The following is a 20,856-nucleotide window of genomic DNA, read 5'->3' as shown; positions in this document are numbered from 1 at the left end:
GGGGCCATAATCGAATCTCCAGCTGACATAAGCATCCTCCAAAAGGGTCTCATAGAGATGGATGCTTGGTGCCAGAGCCACGGCCTCAAGCTAAATGCTAAAAAGTGCATAGTAATCCCCTTTGGGAAAAACAAGGTGCCCATGAATTACCACATAGGTGGTAATCTATTAAGTATGAAAGAAGTAATTAGAGATTTGGGGACCAACGTAGATAGTAATCTCTCCTTTGATAATCATGTTGCCAAAGTGGTTAGAAAGACCTTCTATATAGCCTACCTTATCATGAAAGGGTTCGCATCTAGATCAAGAGTGGTCATTGTGCCCCTCTACTCTTCACTCATCAGGCCCATAATTGAATACAATGCCCCTTTTGGGATGTACCTTACCCGACACCTGCAGCAATTGGAGAGACCCCAAAAGTACCTCACCAAGAGGATCATGGGCTACAAACAGATGTCCTATGCAGCTCAACTAAAGAAACTCCAGCTCTACTCAGTTGCTTACCACCTACTCAGAGGCGATCTATGCCTGACATACAAAGCCATGTCAAACCCAGAATTAATGGACATGCTCCACCTCAAAAAATCCAAGTCTCTTAGAGCTACACGCTCCAGGGTCCTAAATCTCAGCACAAAAATAAATAGGACATGCTGGAGGGACAGATTCATTTCCCAGAGGCTCCCCTCACTCTGGAATAGAATCCCAATTCATGTTAGACATAGCCCCTCACTGACTCTCTTCAAGTGAAATCTGGACGCGTGGATGGGAAATCATAAATTCACCCCTGGGATCTCTTCTGTGTCCCTGCTAGACAGAGGCACAGTAAACTAATCTTAAAAGGGTACCTTCTGTGACCTACTTTACAGAGGCACAGTAGGCTAATTTAATAGGGAGGCGGAAGCCAAATACACTCTGGCTAGGCTTATAAATGCCCTAGGGCAGATAGCCTAGTATCTACCTATGAACCTAGGAACCTATAGCTCCACATTTATGAGGGAACAGATTTTGTAAGCAGGGAGCCTGCAGTACCAGTTTTGTTTTACAGGTGGAGCTGCTCTGCCACAAGTCCATTCAGAACCACAGCTTCATCTGAAAGGCATACAGTGCGGTCAGCATGTCTGCACATAGGTTCATAAGTTCATAGATGTGTACAAGGCTAATGGCCCTGGAGCCTTTACAAGCCTAGCCCATAGAAGTGCCCTGGCATTGTGCCACCCAATGTTAGTTCCCAGTGCTTCTATCAAGTAGAGCCAATGGACTGATCTCCAGGGTGATCTTTCTATTTCCCATCCACTCATCAAGATATCTCTTGAAGACAGCCAGTGAGGTGCTCTGCTTGACATGTATGGAAAGTGTATTCCAGAGCATGGGCAGTCTCTGGGTTATAAACCTGTCCCTCCAGCATGTTCTGTTGATTGTGGTAATGGGGTTGAGGCCTCTGGAGCATGCGGTGAGGAGGGATTTCTTTAGATGTAGCATTTCTAACAGAGATGGGTCAAACATGGCTTTGTAAGTCAAGCAGAGATTGCCACTTAGTAGACGATATGAGACTGAGACTAGCTGGATTTGTTTGAGTCTGTCCATATAGGACATGTGTTTAACACCTAAGATCCTTTTTGTGAGGTACTTTTGTGGCCTCTCCAGCTGTTGCAGGTGTCTAGTGAGGTATATGCCAAGTGGGGCATTATACTCTATGATTGGTCTAATGAGGGAAGAATAGAGAGAAATGATGACCTCTTTCTTCCTGGAAGCAAAACCCTTGGTAATGAGATGTGCCACATAGAAGGACTTTCTGACCACAGTGGCAATGTTGAGGTCGAAGGAGAGGTTGCTGTCAACCTGTGTCCCCAGATTTCTTATAACACCTTCAATGTTCAGTGGGCTCCCATCAATGTGGTAATTAGTGAGAACTGAGTTTTTCCCACAGGGGACGATGATGCATTTTTTGCATCAAGATTAAGGCCATGGTTTTGACACCAGTCATTGGTCTCAGTGAGGCCTTTCTGTATTATGTCTGCATCACTTGGGGAGATAGTAATGGCTCCCAGCTTGCAGTCATCTGCGAACTTGGTCAGCCAGAGTCCCTCTGTGTTGGCCTGGACTTCTGTGAAGTAGATGTCAAACAGTAGAGGACTCAGGACCGATCCCTGTGGGACTCCACTCATGACTGGTTGGCAGTCTGACCTGGAGTCTGCTACTTTCACACTGTGGGTTCTATCTGTGAGCCAATTTGAAACCCACCTAGTGATATAGGGGTTGATGCCTAGTTTGGTGAGTTTATCAATAATTCCTGAGTGAGGAATGGCATCAAATGCCTTGGTCAGATCGAGGTAGGCTGTATGAACTGCCTTACCCTCATCCACAACTCTAGTGACTGACTCAAAGAAGTCAACCAGGTTGGGCAGGCATGATCTACCCTTCACAAAACCAAATTGCATGGGATCTAGAGTTTGGAGATTCCCTATATCCTTGTTAATTAGGTCCATGGTGATGCACTGCATAGCCTTTAATATCAAACTCATCAGGCTAATGGGGCGATAATTCCCAGAGTCTGTAGTCAGTCCCCCTTTCCCCCTTTATGGAGAGGGATGACTGTAGCAGTGTGCCATTCAATAGGGACAAAGCTTGAGGTGAGGATGTGAGTGAAGATGGCACACAGATGTGGTGCCAGTTCACTTTGTAATTCATATAGAAGACACCCAGGGATATTGTCAGGTCCCATGGAAGCTGTATTCATGGCCTTGGACAATGCAGCTTTAACCTGTGCTGCAGTAATGCTGGGTGCCTGGCATTCTTCCAGTATTGAGATTGGTCCTTTGGGGGGGGGTAAAGTAGGCACTGAATCTGTTGGCTCAGTATAGGAGGTACCATTGTGCAGTAACTCAGAGAAAATCTGGGTATTGCTGTGGAGATTCTTGATATAACTATAGAAGGCTTTGTGGCTGATTTTACTGTCTGCCACAATTCTACCTTCATAGCTGGTTTTGGAGGTTTTTTATGAGGGATCTCAACTTTTTGTTGAGGCTAATAAGGGAATTTTTCCAGTCTTGGGACTTCACCTTTTTCTGCAACAGTTTCTTCCTTCTTTTGTAGAGTTTATTAATGGCAGGGGACCACCAGATTGGCTTCCTTTTTTTGGAGGACAGTATCTTGGTTCTGTTCAGTATGGCTAGTTCCATGCATTTATGTACGTATTCGCACAGTGCATTGGTGTATGATTTGGCAGTCATGCATCTATTTTCCATTGGCATGGGTGCTGTGAAGTTAGTCACCTCTGTTTTTAGGACTCCAAAGTCAGCTTTGGAGAAGTTTTTCATGGTGGATACCTTTGTGGGGACTGTGGGTGAGATGTGGATTTCCATGGTAATTAGTTTGTGGTCAGATCTAACCAGGGATAAATTGACTATTGGTGTGGAGCAATGGTTGCCCATGTTAGTAATAACCAGGTCATGGATGTTGCTTTCTCTAGTGGGGGTAAGAATGAGTTGGTCCATGGTATTGGAAATGATGAATTCCAGGAAGCGTTGTGCCAGTGTATTGGTGCATGAGTACTTTTCCCAGGTGATGGAGGGGTATTTCAAGCCACCTAGTATGAGAGTGTTGGGTTGGATCTTAATAGTTTCCAGGGTACTTAGGAATGTGGAATGAGAGTCTTGGGACATGGCAGGGGACCTATAGCAGGCTACAACCTGAATTGCCAGCTTACCCAATGTTAGTTCTACCTGGAGTAGGTGGTGTCTGAGGAGTCCATTTCGGTATCGGGTGTTTCCATGCTTCTAGACATTATCGTTGCACCCTTTTCATCATTTGTGGATGTTTTTTTCAATACAGCTGCAGTTTTTTGTCATTTGGGAATTATTTCCCATTTCTGGTAACTATTTGGAGTTTGTCTTCATATTTTTTGGGTCTATGGATAGTTTAGTTTCGCTGGTGCATGTTTCGATAATATTGATGCTGGATGGCTGTGTACTTTCAGGAGATTGCTGATTTGCCATGGGACATTTGAAAAAAGTTCTTTGAGAATTCAGCTTGACAATCACGTAATGCTTATGAAGAATGAAATTGTGGTTGGTGATAATTTCTTTTAGGTTCAAATGGTGGAGTTATCCAACGGACACTAATGGTCACCATTTTCAACAATGGGTGCTTCTAACATTTTGCTTTGGGACATTCTCCCTATGGTAATAATTTACATTCCTATAGGGGAGTTGTTTTTGGTTTGTTTTTGGGTCCAGAAATGCTATTGTGATTTAGTTTGTGTTCAAACAGTATATTCACTCAATGGACATTATTGACCGCTATTTTTTAACAACGGTCATATTGGGAACATCTCCGGGCTATGTAGATCTGAATGTGTTTCTGGTGGATTTATCTAATGGACACTATTGGTCGCCATTTTTTATAATGGGCGTTTCCAACATTTTACTTTGGGACACTCTTCTTATAATATTCCTATATGGGAGTTGTTTTTGGGTCATTTTTGGGTCCAGGAATGTTACTGTGATTTATGACAACTTTAGTTCATGTTCAAACAGCGTATTGACTCAACAGACATTATTGGCAGTTATTTTTCAGCAACGATCTTATTGAGAACATCTCTGGTCTTTGGAGATATAAAGGAAGTCCTTCTGAGTAAGCTATTAATTATGTGAGTTATTCTTGGGTCCAGGAACATTTTTTGGTTACCATTTTTTACAATGGCCATTTTTAGGTAATAACTAATACTCCTATAGGGGAGTTGCTTTTGGGTCCAGTAATAATGCAGTGACTGGTGACAACTTTTGCTTGTGTCCGAATAGAGGATCGATCTATTGGATATTATTGTTATATTTAATAACGGAAGCAGTAAGAGTACATTTTGGCTGTGTATACCTTAAAGAAGTGTTCCTGAAGCAAACTTTTGTTCGTGTTTATACAGTGGATTTACCTTACAGACATTACTAGTTAAAACTCTTTACAACGGGCATGTTGGAAGCATTTCTGGGTTGTATATATTTCCATGAACTGTTCTCGAAGTATGCAATTGAGGCTGGGATGATTGGTGTTCATGTTTAAACAGTGGACTGTTATAATGGACATTATCGACCGCTACTTTTTACAATGGGTATATTGGTTTATGGAAGCAAGTTATGGATTCATTTCTTACTGAAACTTTGGATGTTTGTTTTTCCTTTGGGACTAATAGCATTTTGGAAGCTAATTACTAGTATGTGAGTTTGTAAGGACAGAATTTGATATTGCTGGGCTATAGAAAGGAATCAAGGGAAGGTATATTCTTATCAGGGAATACATTTCTTTCTTTTTTATGGGAAGCAGTGTATTTTTAAATGCTCAGTTGTGTTCTACATACTTGCAATGAGTTTAGTTGACTTTGTGATAACGATAACAGTGGCACCAAATTCAGTTTTGTAATTATACTGTTTTTTGTAATTATACTGTTTTTTGTAATTATACTGTTGAGGTGTCTACTCTATAGTTGTTGGGAGTGGCGTTTCATATTGGATTCGATTTATAGTTGTATGTTTGCATTTTGTGAAATTTGTGGACATATATCTCTATGTTCTTTATACTGACAATGTTTTTTAAGTATTTTTGTTTTTACAATAATAATATTGTAATGAACTACTATGATGTGTTGCACTGCTGATATTTGCTTTGCTAGTCTATAAGTTTTGAAATTGTTAACTTACTATATTATAGAGCATTATTCCATTTCAGGGGTGAACATATAGTTGTGATTTTTTTATTTCTGTGCTAACATAGTTATATTTATATAGTGGAGGTTAGTTGTGATACTATACACAGTGTCAACATCAATCACTAACATTAGTTACCCCTTCCCTGTTTGGTTGGCTCGATTTAATATACCAAGTTAGTGGTCCTTTTTTCAACATAGACCTTATAACAATTTTGAAGGGTTTATCGGTAGGTAAGGACGATATTGGTATTTATGAGTCACTAGGAACCAATTTACCCAAAAATGGCTTGGAACCAATCCAAGATGATGGTTGTCACTCTCTCTTTGATAGTATTTTCAAAAATATGAAGGCCCTTAGATCCAGTTTATGGCATGCTAGGCTATTTAAAGCCTATATCCAGAACGGCATTACCCCAGGGGGTTTAAGAATTTGGTTGAAGCCTTTAGTGGGGCAGCCTGATGAGGTTCTACTTTCAACCTGGTCCAGCATCCAACAAAATTCCTCAATGGAATTTGTAAAGGCTTTATATGCCTTTCATGAACGTAGAATTGAAATTCTTAACACAGATGTTTCCAAAATGTGTCATGATGCCAAACAATTTGAACACAAACCCCAATATAAAGAATGTTTAAGGAAATTGAGTGGGGACTTGTTAAAATTTGAAAATGAGCTGAAAGCTAGGAAGGTTTGTAAATTTAACAGGGATCAGTATGATTATAGCCAAGGTCATCCTTTCGAACAGACCAAAAATGTTTTGTTTTCTAAAATTAGGGATCAGACTCCTAGACAAAAAAGAAAAAGAAAATCTATCCTCAAAAAGACCATAAGTGATGGTTCGGGAGATGATATATCCTCCCATACTGATACTGAAAATGAGGTTTCTCAGACATCACCAGTGCACACGCGTTGTTTGTCTAATGATGGTCTTTTGACTAATGATAAGGTCCCTTTAGGGGGGCATATGAAATGGGGGGATAGAAAACACAAATGTAGAGCTCAATCCCAGCTTAACAATAGAGGCCAAGTTGTAACTCTTGGAGCTGAAAAGACTACCAACAATGTCATAAATATTTCCTCCACTGTTTTGTCAGTCAGTGATTATGATGTATTGAATAAAGGATTAAACTTCATACCCAGTTTTGCTGTCTCAGAAAGTGATTTTGCACAGGATTTATTGTCTTTCTGTAGACTTCTAAACTTAATTTTTTGTTCAGGGATTCAGAAAACCACACTGAATCTTATGAGGTGGCCTTTAAATTTCATGCATCTTGTTTTGTACCACCAATGAGCAAACATGTTGATATATTTCAGAAATGTATACTTAAAGAGTTACATTTTGGTGGACACACCAGTGAGGGTTTGCTTTCTAATCACCTAAATCTAGCAGAAAGAGAGGCACTTTGGAAGCTTAAGAGCAGGAAAGATCTGGTTATGGTACATGCAGATAAAGGAGGTTCTATAGTGGTTATGAATTGGTCTGATTATGAAACTGAGGCCAATAGACAGCTCAATGATGCCAGATTCTATACAAACATGCTTATTGATCCAACTCCTTATTTCAAAATTGAAATTGATAATTTTTTGGATATGGCTAGGAGTGAGGGCATCATTGATGAACAAACCTGTTTTCATCTCAAGGTTAATGAACCTTCTTCCCAATACCTTTATCTGCTTCCTAAGGTACACATAAACCTTCATAATCCCCCGGGGCAGCCAGTTGTGTCAGGTAGGGATTCCTTAATGGAACCCATCTCTGTCTACCTAACCAAATATTTAAAACCTTTTTTGAAGGGAGTTAGGGCTAGGATCAAAGATACGACAGAGTTCCTTAACATTATTGCTGACTCTCAAGTGGAAGATGAATGGTTACTGTGTACCTTGGATGTAACATCATTATATACTAGCATCCCTCACTGGGTGGGTCTTATGGCACTGGATTTTTGACTCAGCAAATCCTGGGTTTAATACCTTTCTTTTTTGCTTAGTTGGGCACGTATTAACTAAGAATGTTTTCTTTTTTAATGGAAAATGCTATGTACAGGTTCAGGGTACTGCTATGGGGGCTGCTTTTGCCCCCATTTATGCAGACCTTTTTATGGGTTACCTGGAACACCATATGATCTATGGTAGGAGCCATAATATCTTCATTGATTGAATGGATATCTGGCATAGGTACCTGGATGACTGCTGGATGAGTTGGAAATCTGATGCGGTGTATTTACAAGAATGGGTTTGTTAGCTTAATGATAATAAATGGGGCATCCACTTTACTGTTGACTTTAACAGGAGGTCGATTCCATTTTTGGATGTCTTGGTCAATAAACAACATGATGGTACTTTAGCTAGTACAGTTTACAGGAAGCCCTTTCATTCCAACTCATTACTGCATGCATCCAGCTGCCATCCAGGTCATATTACGAGGAATATTCCAAAATCTAATTTATGAGGATAAAACGGATATGTTCAGGTCAGACAGATCTTGACCATTTCAATGAGGATTTAACCCATAGATTTGTAGAACGGGGGTATTCAGCTAGACATTTATCATATACCAGTTATGTTGTGGATAAGATGTCTAGGGAAGAATTGATTACCTATCAAGGTTCTAAATCCCATCAAGGATCTAAAATTAGGTTTACTACCACTTTTGGTAGAAACACTAAACATCTCACTCAGTTGATACAAAAACACTGGGATATTTTACATTCTGATGAATATTTGGCTAGAATATTGGACAACAGATGTGCTTTTTCCTATCAAAGAGGGGTTACTGTAGGGGGACATTTAAGTTTTTATAAAAGGCATTCATCCTTTCAAGTGAAAACTCAATGCACTTTAGATAGTACTAAAGTGTATGGCTATTTTCCCTGTGAACATTGCACGTTCTGCAGATAAGTACTGAAAACCAAGGTGTTCTCCACCAAAAATACAACAAATGTTTTTGAAATCCAGACTTTTACAAATTGCAGTAGCAGTTGGGGTGATCTATTTGGCTGAGTGCCACTGCTCTCCATTTTATATAGGTCAAACATCAAGGTCTTTTAAATTACGGATTTCAGAACATCTGAGTAATATCAGAAATAAGGTTATTACAGATGCCTTATACAAGCATACATAGGTTCATAGGTTCATAATAAAGTGGCTAGGTTTCATTGACAAGGTTGTGGGTTCAAGGTTTTCCAAGAACAAATGGCATGAACTTCTAAATAAAAAGGAAAGTCATGGATCATTCGTCTGGGGGGGTTTGTTTCCCCATGGACTTAATGATCATCTTTATAGACATATACTAAATATAGTATCAAGATTTAATTTAGTAGGTTCGGACATAGGTCCCTGTCAGGGATATTTCTATTTCACAGGGCTTCACATTCATTTTTCAGCATTGTTTCATTTTTAGGTTTTCATCCTCAGCTCATTAAATATGTTTATATATCCTGCATTTGATATTTTTTATGTAGAAGTACTGAGTACACATTTTGTTGTGGGTGTGTTCTTTGCATTTAAATTAATATATTTTTGTTCTGACTGGCAGAACAAACAAGGATTTTATTTAAAAAGGATGTTTCATTACACTAATTTGTCTTTTTGCATTGATAAAGGTCTTCAAGGCTGAAACTGGTCTGCTTTATGTTTAAATAAAGATTGGATTCCTCTTTTGTGCTGGCTGTTTGTGCTTTCTACCTGGAGTATCTCAGACGCGTTATGCTGGGCTACTAGTCTGGAGGTGTGTATATCCTTTATGAATTTGGAGACACCACCGTCTTTGGAGCTTCAGTCCATTTTCTGGGGCCGAAAGGTGGGGAATGAGTTATAGCCTGGTAATGCAGGGGTGCTTTCTGCTGCTTTAAACCAGGTCTCCAATACAGCACAAATGTCAGTGATGTCCATTTTGAGGAGTGCTTTAAGCAAGTGCATCTTGAGATTTAGACTTCTAGCATTCAGCAGCATGACCCTCAGGTTGCATTTATTTATAGCTGTTACGGTGGTAATTTGGACTTTGGAACACCGCCTAAAAAGGCATTATAGGGGTGGCAAGAGCTGTAGCCAGTACCTGGAAACCCAGGGGTGACAGATGCAGACCATCTCTGGCAAAGCATCAAGGTCTGTCAATCATCTCATACCAAGCAGACAGATACTGGATCCCCACAGAATGACACCAGAGACTTAATCAATTGTTGAAGTCAATCATTTTCTGTTTGTACTGTGGTATCATTCTGGGTGATGGTAGTATGCTGATCAGGGCTAGGGTCATACCTGCCTGGGCCACATAATCCGAGAGCTCCACCATGTCTCTTTTCATGTGGTGCATCTCAGGTCATTCACACCCACATGGACAATGACAGAGTCATACTTGTACTTGTGGAGTGACCTGAGTGCATGTGTTATGTGTCGGATTCTGGCACCTGATAGAGAGCTGACTGCTATCTTCTCCTTATTCAACCTAGTGAGTGGGACATCAGTGTGCCTCACTATTGAACCACCTATGATTATTGTATTGGGCAAGCTGTTTTGCCTTAGAGGCTTAGGTTGAGGGTTTCACTGTGTAGGTGAGCTATGTGTCTTGTGGTTTGTGCTGTGTTGTGGTGGTTAAGTGCATTTCTGTCTTGGAGGTCTCTGCTGTTTGGGTAGATTTCTATTGAGACCCTCTGTGAAACTGGGTAGGTGGTTTGTGTTTTTATGTGATGGCTGTGATGGTGGGTGACCTGGAGGGCTATGTGTCTCTTGTGGTGTGGTGCAGGTGTTGACCTTCTCGTCTTGACCAGCTATTCCAGTCTTGGCTGGAGAGTGCATGGCTTCCAGTTTGGAGATATAAATGCATCTCTCACAAGTCTGAGTGTAGGGAGGTAAGAGAAGAGGGTTGTCTGTGTACATGAGGCAACTGCTACACTGCCTCAGAATGCCCAAGTTCACCAGGTTAATAGGAGAAAGCACAGGGAACTGATCTTTAGACATGCCAGGAGGGATGGTCATCATTACTAAGTACTGGAGCTGTCCCTTTATAGAATGTCTAGTGCTGATAGCACTTATGAGTGCTGCAATAATTGCTACAAAAAGCCTGATGAAGTGCTGGGTGAATAAGCTAATTAAAGTGCAAGAGAGAAGAGAACTAGCAAGATCTAAGGGACAAACTGAAGAGCAGACTTTCTGGCACCAGTAATAGTTTACTCCAGCTTAGCGTGCTGCGCGGCACGCAAACCCATGCAAACATGGACTTTTAAAGCCTAAAGTTGAAAGGTATAGAAGAAACTGCCCAAATGGCCAATGAACTGCAATTTCTGAGCCAGAAACCACTCCTCTTGTGGTAGATTGGCTACCTAGTGCTTACCACGCCCACTGATAGGTTGGAAGGCTTCCTTCTAACACAGAAAGATCTGGGGAACCCAGAAACTTACAAAACAGTCCTGGATACAGCCAATCTGTATCTGGACTACTCCAGTAACAGAAAAGGTGGGAAACAAGCTTAGAACTTTTTTTTTTTTTTTTTGGAAACAGTTGAGAGAGTAATAAAAATACTTTAAATGCAGTGCAAGCTAGCACTTGAGTGTGTAGCAATATTAAAGCAAATGCAGTTAAAATAAATGCAGCTAAATTAAAAAAAATGACAAGTGCAGAAAGCGGTATGATCGGAAAAAAGTCAAAATAGAGGCACTTAAAGTCTGTCTTTCTTCTTTCTGTTGCTCTTGTAGTCTGCAGGATGCCAAAACAGGATCCGAGGAGCTTAAACAAGTGCAGACCTGTGCAAACACAGGCCTTTAAACCAGAAAGTTGAAAAGGATAGAAAAACTGCCCAAACAGCCAATAAACTACAATTTTAGAGCCAGAAACCATTCCTCTTATGGTAGATAGGCTACCTAGTGCTTACCACTCTAACTGATAAGCTGGAAGGCTTCCATCTAACACAGAAAGGTCTGAGGAACTCAAAAACTTACAAATCTAGGACTGTTCCTAGATACAACAAATCTGTATCTGGACTACTCTAGTAGCAGGATAGGTAGAAACAAGCTTAGAACTTTGTTTTATAGTTATTTATTTATTTAACATTTGTTTATCATGAAATTAACTAGCTGGAAGACAAAAAAACTTTTGTTTTTTTTTCAGAAAAAAGTTAACTTATAGCTGGAATACCTCAAAAGAGTTAAAAACATCCAGCTGAAGCTCTGGATGCTGCAGACCTGTATTTAGTTTTAAGGTTAAAAACTCAGTAAGAAAAAACTCACAATGAAGCACAGATTAATCACTTATAGTCAAAAGAATAGAACTTGTAGTATGCAAAAATACAGTTTAAGAACAAAAAAATGCAGTAAAATACAGTTAACAGCAATAAATTGCAGTAGATAGCAATGAAATAGTAAATTGCTTTGAAACAATCGCTCACAAATCACAACAGTAACAGACAGCAATAATAAAGCAGCGATTCAGTAGAATACTGTCACCAATTTAGGGAGGATACCAACAAACAGTAATAAATATGGCAAACAGCAAAATGAAGGAGAAAGAGGTGCAGTTTTTTTTTAGTAGAAAGTGAAGATACAGAAGATAATGAGATAATTCAAGGTTCAGAAGCTAAAGGGGCGGGGCTTTACTAAGTTCTCACTGTAAACAGTAGAACGAGCTGATGTAATGTGACTGAGGGGAGTGTCCAGTATCAACTTTATACCAGAGTTGGGCAACTGAAAGCCACCAAGATTTAACTGCCATAACTGGGCAGGTGGGTGGGAAAACAAACAGTCGTCCGGATTACAGAGATATGTAGTAAAACAGAAGTGCAGAAAACAATTGAGAATAAACACCTATCTTTTTCCAGTGTCACAGCAGGGCAAAAGACAGAAGGCCAGTCTCTCTGCAGCTTTGAACAGTTTGAGCAAACAAGTATAACTGGTTTAAAACACTGACTATTAAAGACAGAGAAACATAAACCAGCCCAATTATCCAATCAAAAATAACAGTTTTGCAGGAATGCTTTTAGCTAGATTAAACCAGACTGATTACTTTCTGCCACAAAGAAAAACATCTAGCCTCTCTAGACAAAAGATTTCACTACAAGCTGAAAGGGAATTCAGCTCTATCAGACAACAAAAAGACTAAAAAAAGTTTTTGCACCGATTGCAAACAACAGTTGTACAGATTACAGAGATGTTGTTGTATCTTTCGGCTTTTCCCGGTTAGGGGTCGCCACAGCAGAACTCCGGTCCGCTAATGATTGGCAGTAGATTTTTACGTACCGACTTGCCAGGCCTGATGCACAACCTTCAATGAAGGTACACCCATTCACGCATGTCTCCACAGAGAAGACGCTTTAGCTGAGAATCTAACAGAACAACGTCTTACTGTGAGGTGACAATGCTACTGCAGCACCACCACTGCAGCTTGTACAGATTACAGAGATATGTAGTAAAATAGAAGTGCAGAAAACAATTGAAAATAAACATGTATCTTTTTCTAATATCACAGAAGGGCAAAATGCAGAAGGCTAGTCTCTCTGCAGCTTTGAAGAGCTTGAGCAAACATACATTTAAAAGGAGGGAAATATGCAGGCCACTTTTTGTCTTGTTTAGTTAGTTCCCTGCACTTTTATGTTTAGTCCCCGTGGACACGTTTTGTCTTGTTTAATCCCCTGCACTTTCACTTTTTGTCTTGTCTAGTCCCCTGCACTTTTCTTGTAGTTCCCGCTTTTGTCTAGTCCCCATGGGCAGAGAAAAAAGGACCAGAAGCCATGCATGCATATTTATGCCAAACACAACTTAGGCGCGAAATTTCATTGCCTGCTTACCTGAAGAATGTTTCAGGCAAGGAAAGGCAAGATGTTTTGTATATATATTCTTGATTCAGGGCTCATGCTTCTGGTCAGACACAGCTTTCAGGTATGGATATATGCTGTTGCTTCAGGGATCATTGTCTTTTATGCTGCTGCAGGGATAATTGTCTTTTATGCTGCTGCAGGGATCATTGTCTTGTATGCTGCTGCAGGGATCGTTGTCTTTTATGCTGCTGCAGGGATCATTGTCTTGTATGCTGCTGCAGGGATCATTGTCTTTTATGCTGCTGCTTCAGGGATCGTTGTCTTGTATGCTGCTGCAGGGATCGTTGTCTTTTATGCTGCTGCAGGGATCATTGTCTTTTATGCTGTTGCAGGGATCATTGTCTTTTATGCTGCTGCAGGGATAATTGTCTTTTATGCTGTTGCAGGGATCATTGTCTTTTATGCTGCTGCAGGGATAATTGTCTTTTATGCTGCAGCAGGGATCGTTGTCTTTTATGCTGCTGCAGGAATCGCTGTCTTTTATGCTGCTGCAGGGATCGTTGTCTTTTATGCTGCTGCAGGGATCATTGTCTTTTATGCTGCTGCAGGGATCGTTGTCTTGTATGCTGCTACCGAGGGGATTGTCTTGAAGACTTCAGTGTACCTGTTGCAGACATGATTCCAGAAGACACGCTGAAGGTAGACAGAGTTCTTAAGTATTCAGTGTACAATAATTAGGCAGTATTCAATGTCTTCAAATAAAGTTTACACTGACCATTTTTTGAAAATTCAGCTACTTTATTTAGGAAACTGGCAATCTTTTGATGAGGAACTCAGACTTAGCAGCAGCATTAGAAATCTTTGCACTTCAAAAATGTCTTGTCTGACACTTGAAACTCCTTTTCTTTTGCTGGAGAGGAGTACAAATGTATTTGCACTGACAGATTTACAACACAAAAGTGTGTGTAGATCTAATGAGTTGTGTAACATTTAATTTTATGTTGAACCATACTGGAGGCATACTTACTAAAGAAACAAAATGCTGTCTGAGAAATGGAAGAGTGTAACTGAATACTGCCTTGCTCTGTCTCTGGGTTTTGTAAAGAAATATTTTATGCTTTAGTTCTCATGTGAGCTGATAAACTGAGGTAAGATGTTTTGTATGTATGCAAGCTCTACTTGCTAGTGCTGGACATAGTGTTAAACTTTTTTTGTTAATTTTTATTTATTTTTTTATTACTATTTCTGGGATGCCGGAACGAAGCAGGTATTCAATCAACATTTTCTGTAGAGGTATTTGAAGGTTTTCACAGTTTTGTGATTGCTTCTTCAAAAGTGTCTTATACTTTGGAGGTGACAGAAACTTTTCAGTCATGATATTTATGTCATGCTCAGTGGCCAGAATCCTTGTCCACATGCTACAGTGTTTCAGAATATATTGTCTCTTCTCATTTTTGAACTTTTTCAAAAAAAGTGTTTGCTCCTACATGCTACTGTTGACAAAGGCACTTTTTATTTGAAGGAAAGAGAATTCATAATGTCTGACCTTGATGACTGATTAGGCTGTGTAGGCATTGAACAAAGGAACTTGTAAGCACTTTGCAAACTATGTGTGTATGGAGAAGTTTGCTTTCTTCTTCTTGTCCTAAAGTTTTATTTTTCGTGTCTATTTTTTATGTCAAGTTCTTTACAGTAGGATTTGTTTTTGCAATGAGCTAATTTTTTTAAGTAATTTCCTTTATTTTGCATTTTCCTTCAAATATACTTTTGTCTCTTTCTTCCTTGTATATCCCCATAGTAAGTACCTAAACTTGTGTTTTTTTCTTTGTTAATAAATGTCCACTATAGCACTCACTACATCATTTTATATTCCTTTGCGTGCTCAAACTGGAGAAATTACACAAAGGTGTGTCTATGTTTCCTTTCCAAGGGAGGCCAGATTTCACTATCTTACTTTTCATATGACAGCAAATTTGTAGCATTTTGTAAAACTTCATCAGTTTGATTTCTAGATATCCAGTTACAAATCAGTTTAGATTTTACAGATAATTTCAAATGTTACTGAAATGTTTTGTCATAATATACTGGATATTGTCAGACTTCTTACATATATAGGTTGCAAATGATACCCAGAATGAAACTCCTCAAATTTAAAATACATTCTAACAAGTGGTGCTGTATTCTACAAGGAATATAATTTACTACAATCAGGAAGGTGAATCAAAGAACACATACATGTATGCATGGGCCTAAAAATTTGTGAGGAGCCTATAGTTTGAAAATAACCCAGAGGTAAGCTTAGTCCTCCACTGGCCAGATGCAAAATGAATGTGGGTTTTCATGCCCTTTCAATGAATGTGAGTTTCAAAGGCAGAGAAGTTTACTGCTCATGCTAAGTCTGTTTTCATTGCGAGACTGTATTGTTTGTTTAGCAAATGGCTCAGTGTTTGTGCTATTTTATTTCAATTTCTGTAATTACTGTAGAAATAAATAAGAAAAGAGTATGCACGCTGACAGATTTGAACAGTGTTTATGGTAACTGAGGAGAGATATCCAAGTAATGGAACATTGGAGTGGCTGGAGAGGTGGCTGCTGCTGGAGCAGCAGGGGGTTGCAGACTATCCATTCAAGTAAAATAAAGCTCATCCTTGACCATATTCAAATGCAACTTGGATCTAAGGATGGGTAATAGAAACTGCACTCCAGGATTGCCCCTCATACAACTAATGGATAGAGGCAGTTCCTAAATGCTGCATCCCTTACATGGGTCCCCTCAAATTATCTATGGTATGAGCACAGTTATTCTCACTAGGGCTAATGTACAATTATCAGCCATGTGATTAGTTAAGATCAATCAGGAAATGTTAATTCAAGCATCAAAAGGGAAATTGGCTAAGCTTAAAATGTCCTCTAAGTGAACCCCACTTGTGCATTGTTGACAAACTCAAGAGGTTAGGTACAAACCCGTATGTCACCTGGTGGATAGTTAACTGGCTCACAGACAGGACCCAGGAAGTTAGAATTGGGGAGTCCACCTCTACAAAGAGGCCAGTCACAAGTGGAGTCCCTCAGGGATCAGTCCTTGGACCAATCCTTTTTGGCATTTACTTCTCAGACGTCAAGGCCAATGTCAGTGGTCTCTGGCTGACTAAATTTGCAGATGATTACAAATTAAGAATTGTCATTGAGTCTCACACTGTTACAATTGTTCTCCAGGAGGGGCTGACGCACACAAACAACTGGTGTCAGAGTCGTGGACTAAAACTAAATGCCAAGAAATGCAAAATGGTATAGGTTCATAGGTTCATAGGTTGGTACTAGGCTATCAGCCCCAGGGCCTATACAAGCCTAGCCATAACAATTCCCTGGATATTTCTTCCCACAATATTTACTTCCCTGGACCCCTGTCTAGCAGGGCTACTGACATGATCCCTGAGGTGAATTTCCTATCTCCCATCCAATTGTCAAGTTCCTTTAGAAGAGGGCCAAGGAGGCGCTCTGCTTGACATGTATGGACAGTCTATTCCAGAGTATGGGGAGTCTCTGGGTCAGGAACCTATCCCTCCAGCATGTTTTGTTCATTGTGATGACAAGGTTTAGATCCCTGGAGTGTATGGCTCTGAGGGATTGGGATTTGTTTAAGTGGAGCATGTCTGAGGGATTGGGGTTTCTTTAAGTGGAGTATGTCCAGTAGCTCAGGGTTTGACATGGCATTGTATGATAAGCAGAGATCACCTCTGAGTAGATGATATGCCACAGAGTATAGCTGGAGTTTTTTTAGATGGTCAGCATAGGGCATCTGCTTTAGACCTGTAATTCTTTTAGTGAGGTATCTCTGCGGCTTTTAAGGTTGGGGGTATCTCCCTTTTTCCGGGCTTTTACAAGGCTGTTTTTTGGCCCAAAAATTGGGTTTCTTTTGTGGAAAAGGGGGAACCCCTTACCCCAAAACAGGGAAATTTAAAGTACTGACCATTTTTTGAAAATTCAGCTACTTTATTTAGAAAACTGTCAATCTTTGATGAGGAACTCAGACTTAGCAGCAGCATTAGAAATCTTTGCACTTCAAAAATGTCTTGTCTGACACTTGAAACTCCTTTTCTTTTGCTGGAGAGGAGTACAAATGTATTTGCACTGACAGATTTACAACACAAAAGTGTGTGTAGATCTAATGAGTTGTGTAACATTTAATTTTATGTTGAACCATACTGGAGGCATACTTACTAAAGAAACAAAATGCTGTCTGAGAAATGGAAGAGTGTAACTGAATACTGCCTTGCTCTGTCTCTGGGTTTTGTAAAGAAATATTTTATGCTTTAGCTCTCATGTGAGCTGATAAACTGAAGTAAGATGTTTTGTATGTATACAAGCTGTACTTGCTAGTGCTGGACATAGTGTTAAACTTTTTTTGTTTAATTTTATTTATTTTTTTTATTACTATTTCTGGGATGCCTGAACGAAGCAGGTATTCAATCAACAGTTTCTGTAGAGGTATTTGAAGGTTTTCACAGTTTTGTAATTGCTTCTTCAAAAGTATCTTACACTTTGGAGGTGACAGAAGCTTTTCAGTCGTGATATTTATGTCATGCTCAGTGGCCAGAATCCTTGTTCACATGCTACAGTGTTTCAGAATATATTGTCTCTTCTCATTTTTGACTTTTTCAAAAAAAGTGTTTGCTCCTACATGCTACTGTTGACAAAGGCACCTTTTATTTGAAGGAAAGAGATTTCATAATGTCTGGCCTTGATGACTGATTAGGCTGTGTAGGCATTGAACAAAGGAACTTGTAAGCACTTTGCAAACTATGTGTGTATGGAGATGTTTGCTTTCTTCTTCTTGTCCCAAAGTTTTATTTTTTGTGTCTATTTTTTTATGTCAAGTTCTTTACAGTAGGGATTTGTTTTTGCAATGAGCTATTTTTTTTAAATTAATTTCCTTTATTTTGCATTTTTCTTCAAATATACTTTTGTCTCTTTCTTCCTTGTATATCCCCATAGTAAGTACCTAAAGTTGTGTTTTTTTCTTTGTTAATAAATGTCCACTATAGCACTCACTATATTCCTTTGCTTGTTCAAACTGGAGAAATTACACAGAGGTGTGTCTATGTTTCCTTTCCAAGGAAGGCCAGATTTCATTATCTTACTATTCATACAACAGCAAATTTGTAGCATTTTGTAAAAATTCATCAGTTTGATTCCTAGATATCCAGTTACAAATCCGTTTAGATTTTTACAGATAATTTCAGATGTTACTGAAATGTTTTGTCATAATATACTGAATATTGTCAGACTTCTTACATATATTGGTTGCAAATGACACCCAGAATGAAGCTCCTCAAATTTAAACCACATTCTAAAAAGTGGTGCTATGTTCTACAAGGAATATAATTTGCTACAATCAGGAAGGTGAATCAAAGAACACATACATGTATGCATGGCCCTAAAAATGTGTGAGGAGCCTATAGTTTGAAAACAACCCAGAGGTAAGCTTAGTCCTCCACTGGCCAGATGCAAAATGAATGTGGGTTTTCATGCCCTTTCAATGAATGTGAATTTCAAGGGCAGAGAAGTTTACTGCTCATGCTAAGTCTGTTTTCATTGCAAGACTGTATTGTTTGTTTAGCAAATGGCTCAGTATTTGTGCTATTTTATTTCAATTTTTGTAATTACTGTAGAAATAAATAAGAAAAGAGTATGCACGCTGACAGATTTGAACAATGTTTATGGTAATTGAGGAGAGATATCCAAGTAATGGAACACTGGAGTGGCTGGAGAGGTGGCTGCTGCTGGAGCAGCAGGGGGTTACAAACTATCCATTCAAGTAAAACAAAGCTCATCCTCGTCCATATTCAAATGCAACTTGGATCTAAGGATGGGTAATAGAAATTGCACTCCAGGATTGCCCCATACCACTAATGGATAGAGGCAGTTCCTAAATGCTGCATCCCTTGCATGGGTCCCCTCAAATTATCGATGGTATGAGCACAGTTATTCTCACTAGGGCTAATGTACAATTATCAGCCATGTGATTAGTTAAGACCAATCAGGAAATGTTAATTCAAGCATCAAAAGGGAAATTGGCTATGCTTAAAATGTCCTCTAAGTGAACCCCACTTGTGCATTGTTGACAAACTCAAGAGGTTAGGTACAAACCCGTATGTCACCTGATGGATAGCTAACTGGCTCACAGACAGGACCTAGGAAGTTAGAATTGGGGAGTCCACCTCTACAAAGAGGCCAGTCACAAATGGAGTCCCTCGGGATCAGTCCTTGGACCACTCCTTTTGGCATTTACTTCTCAGAAGTCAAGGCCAATGTCAGTGGTCTCTGGCTGACTAAATTTGCAGATGATTGCAAATTAAGAGCTGTCATTGAATCTCACACTGATACAAATGTTCTCCAGGAGGGGCTGACACAGGCAAACAACTGGTGTCAGAGTCATGGACTAAAACTAAATGCCAAGAAATGCAAAATGGTATAGGTTCATAGGTTCATAGGTTGGTACTAGGCTATCAGCCCGAGGGCCTATACAAGCCTAGCCATAACAATTCCCAGGATATTTCTTCCCACAATATTTACTTCCCTGGACCCCTGTCTAGCAGGGCTACTGACATGATCCCTGAGGTGAATTTCCTATCTCCCATCCAATTGTCAAATTCCTTTTGAAGAGGGCCAAGGAGGCGCTCTGCTTGACATGTATGGGCAGTCTATTCCAGAGTATGGGGAGTCTCTGGGTCAGGAACCTATCCCTCCAGCATGTTTTGTTCATTGTGATGACAAGGTTTAGATCCCTGGAGCGTATGGCTCTGAGGGATTGGGATTTCTTTAAGTGGAGCATGTCTGAGGGATTGGGATTTCTTTAAGTGGAGTATGTCCAGCAGCTCAGGGTTTGACATGGCATTGTATGATAAACAGAGATCACCTCTGAGTTGGTGAAATGCCACAGAGTATAGCTGGAGTTTTTTTTAGATGGTCAGCATAGGGCATCTGCTTTAGGCCTGTGATTCTTTTAGTGAGGTATCTCTGCGGCTTTTACAGCTGTTGCAGATGTCTTGTGAGGTACATACCAAACAGGGCATTGTACTCTATAATGGGTCTAATGAGGGATGAGTACAGTAGGACAATGACCTCCTTTTTTCTGGATGAAAAGCCCTAAGTGATGAGGTGTGCCAACACAGAAGGATTTCCTGACTGTTGTGGCGATGTGGTTATCAAAGGTGAGACCACTGTGCACCTGTGTCCCTAAGTCTCTCATCACACTTTCGGTGTTTAGTGTACTGCCAACTATGTGGTAGTTTATGGGTACAGTTTTTTTTCCAGAGGGGATAACTGTACATTTCTTGGCATTAAGCTTGAGTCCATGGCTCTGGCACCAAGCATCTGTTTCTGTAAGGCCCTTTTGTAGAATACCCACATCAT

The sequence above is a fragment of the Protopterus annectens genome, chromosome 8.part0 (genome assembly GCF_019279795.1).
Source record: "Protopterus annectens isolate FY-2018-M chromosome 8.part0, PAN1.0, whole genome shotgun sequence".
Classification (NCBI taxonomy): Eukaryota; Metazoa; Chordata; order Ceratodontiformes; family Protopteridae; genus Protopterus; species Protopterus annectens.
The sequence above is the reverse complement of the archived record's forward strand: the minus strand, read 5'-3'. Positions refer to the sequence as shown.